General features: G+C 34.6%; 1 pseudogene; it reads left to right on the top strand.

The window, feature by feature from the left end:
- Positions 1-336: 336 nt before the first annotated feature.
- On the top strand, positions 337-455 carry LOC112475598 (annotated as a pseudogene).
- Positions 456-3,686: the final 3,231 nt, after the last annotated feature.

Raw genomic sequence — 3,686 nt, 5'->3', positions numbered from 1 at the left:
GGCAGTAGAGAAATATACTGGAAATGTATGAACTAGAACTGATCTGTGGAAAATTCTTCCAATCATCATATGTGGAAAATTGTAGGATTTGGTTCCTACTGACTCTAATCAAAATAAATTTTTTTTTCTCCTCTCAGAAATATATTTGATAATAGAGCAGAGACAATTACAAATGTAGCACTCATTTTTTCTTTATAAATAGAATTTGCATGATAGAACTTATTCCATGTTTCTGTTTATAGGGCACAAATTTGTAGCAGTATCATTATTTTTTCTACCGAGAATATTGTGAAATCACTGCCATATGAAGAAAAAATAAAAATATGAAGCCAAAAGATGTGAGGCTATGCTACCCTGAAGAAGCCCGATCTCATCTGATCTCGGAGGCTAAGCTGGGTCGGGCCTGGTTAGTACTTGGATGGGAGACCATCTAGGAAGATCAGGTGCCGTAGGCATAAAAAATAAAAGTTAAAAAAAAAAAATATCGAGGATTGTAAGCTGACAAGTTCCCTGCAATCTATGAGGTCAACCAAGGGTTGCCTTGCCTAAAAAAAAAAAAAAAATGATAATCCTTCAAAAAGATATGTGTTTTATTGGCTTAAGAAGAGAAGCTAAAAATAGGGCTAGAAATAAGGAAGATAAGTGAAAAATGAAAAGAGAGATAGTGAAATTTGAAAAGGAGAGGAAAGATAAGGCAGAAGAGAAATCAGAAAAGAGAGAAATTAGCAGAGAACAGAAAAAAAGAGAAAGGCAAGAGAAGAGTGTGGATAAAATATCAACTGGCTTTACAAATAGTTAACTAAAAACGGACTTCCATAAATTATAATCACCGTAGGTAGGAGACATACTGTAACGATTAATTTTCTGGGGCTTTATTTCTGAGTTTCATCCTCCGTGTTTTTATACCATATGCGGTCCCCTCTCATATGACCTTATACGCATTCATGCTAAAGTGTTAGAGATCAAGTGTGTTATTTAGGAACTTAGGAATTACCACATTGGGTGAGATTTATGGCCCATCAATTCTGCCTCTTGTTTAAATAAGGTATCCAAGGTGCGGGAGAGAGTGTTTTTACACTGTGTTTAATAGATCTGAAACTGCTAGAAGTATTCTTTGTTGCGAGCAGTCTGCAAGGAAAAGGCTAACAGAGCAAGAGACTCTAAAGTTTTCTACTTATCAAGGGAACCTAAGTAATACAATTGAGTTAGTTCATTTACAGTTTATGTGAGCAGATTTAATTTCTCATAACAAACATATGCTACAGATTAAGTGAAAAAATACAATTTTTCTACTAAAAATGTACATTGTATACTCTATGATTAAAAGTACTTACTGTATTATGATGCTTGAAAAAAACTATAATTCATGACCTGGTGAAATCTTTGCATCACAGGCCTCCTGATACTCAATTCCCACCCTACTCTCTCCCCCATCCCCTGTTCTTGTAGGTGGTAACATGATCTCCCCAGTCACTTAAACTACAAACATTGGAGTCCTCAAATTTCCTACCCCTCAGCCATAAGATCCAATTGGTCACTAAGTCCTGCCATTTCTATATCCTTAATGTTTCTGGAACTGTCTCCTCTGCAACTTCATGTCCACTGGTCCAATTCAAGCTCTTATTATCACTCATGCGCACTATTGCAATCGCTTCCTAAACTATCTTGTTGCTTTGGGACAAATTACCTAATCCAGGGGTTGGTAAACTATATAGATCATGAGGTGACATGGCTTCCTCTCCTGTCACTAAATCCAACCCGATGCCTATTTTTTTGAAAATAAAATTTTATTAGAACATGCTCGTTCATCTACCTATTGTCTATGGTTGTTTTTGTGCCACAATGGCTGTGTTGAGTATTTGTGACAGACTGCATGGCCTAAAAACTCAAAATATTTACTCTCTGGCCCTTCATAAACGAAGTTTGCCAACCTCTGGTATAAATCCATTAGCCACTTTGAAGCCAGAGTGATATTTCAAAAACTTAAGCCTGATCATTACTCCTTAAAATCTTGCACCAACTTCCCATAATTCACAGAATAAAATCCAGATACTTATATACTAAGTATAATTCATAAGATCATTATTTTTGGGGTCCCTATCTACTTTTCTAGCCTCATCTTCTGCTATTTTTCCAAAATAGCTGTATTCTGTTATAATATATAAGTACTTGCAGTGCTCTGGATTTGCGATGTTTTTCCTCAAGTTCTTGCTCTGGCAAAAACAGTCATCTTTCAAGATAATGCATAACTGTTGATCCTTAAGTAGAATTTCTAGATCTCTCCAAGCAGAATTAAATCCTTCCTATGAATTTATCATTTCTTCTTGTGCCTGTCATCAGTAGCACTTATTTTGATTTCTTGTCATTTTTAATTACCTCTCTGTCTTTCCTAATAGATTATCAGCCTTTGAAGGATCTGGATGGTGTCTTACTTATTCTAGTATCCCTTCTGTCTCACACAGTGTCTTATATGTAATAAACACTAATGAGCCATTTGCTGAATAAATGAATAAAGAAACTGTTAGGCGAATCATCCTTGAATAAACTTTAGTGTAATCTATGGAAAAGTGAACTTTTTTTGCCACAAAAACTGTAAAACACTATTGAATGCTCTTATGCTGAAATTTACTGAGGACTGTAGAGTAAAAACACGACTTCTCCATAAATTTTGTAGTAGAACAAAAATTATTTTTTTAATCAGAGGAATAAAAAATATTTTAAATAAAAAAAGTTTTGGTATGGATTGTGACTATAAACATACTATCATTTAAATTAAATTATATCGTTAGAAGTTGAATTTGTTAGAAGACTCAATTTGGCTTCATAAGAAAAATAACTGATTTTTTAAATCTTTTAATAATGCTTTATCAGGTTTTACAGACTGAGCTGACTGCATAGAACAATGTTAGGACTTGAGAGGCTAGATATGAGACCTTCACATAAAAAATATGAGGGTCAAATTAAAGGCTCTGTATTCAGATAACCAACAGATGTAGTGAATACATCAATCAGAGCACATAAAACACATCACACAGTAAGTGTCCATGTGAAAGAAACCATACAATATAACGTTAACTGAAAAAAAAAAGAATATGAAAACATATATAAGATTCAGCTTTTAGAAGTAGAAAAGTAATTTAGCCACGATAACTTTCTTGCAGATAATAATTATAATTATAATATATAAGCAAAATATATTTAAACTCCTTTCCCCAACCCCAAAACTATTTGAAAATATTGGAGAACAACAAAGTACTCAGATACCGAAGAGAGTTAACACTTGAAAGACAAAACTATAACCAATGAGATTTATGAGTATGCACCCTTTTGCCTGAGGGTATATCTCAATCTGTAGCGGGCTCTGGGTAACGAAAAGTTATAATTTTACTAGTTTGAGGTAAAAGAAGACTGAGTTCTAGGCTGGGAGAGAAGCTAGAAAATTCAGGGGGAAAATCCTGGAAGAAAGGAAGCTGCAGAGGGAGTGAAGCTCAAAATCTGTGTGTAAATTCTACTTAGACTCTTGATGACCACTAAACTGTATATGCCCCAGAGAGACACCAGTGGGTCTGGTAAAAAAGCAGCAGCTGAAAGATGAAAGAATTGGGCAGAGATTCTAACTGCTGCCCACTATATTGGAGATAGGGTTTGGATTTTAAGACTAGCCAATTTAACTACTTTCTAAAACA

The sequence above is a fragment of the Pteropus alecto genome, unplaced genomic scaffold (genome assembly GCF_000325575.1).
Source record: "Pteropus alecto unplaced genomic scaffold, ASM32557v1 scaffold171, whole genome shotgun sequence".
Lineage (NCBI taxonomy): Eukaryota > Metazoa > Chordata > Mammalia > Chiroptera > Pteropodidae > Pteropus > Pteropus alecto.
Note: the sequence above shows the minus strand (reverse complement) of the source record. Positions and strands in the feature narration are given on the sequence as shown.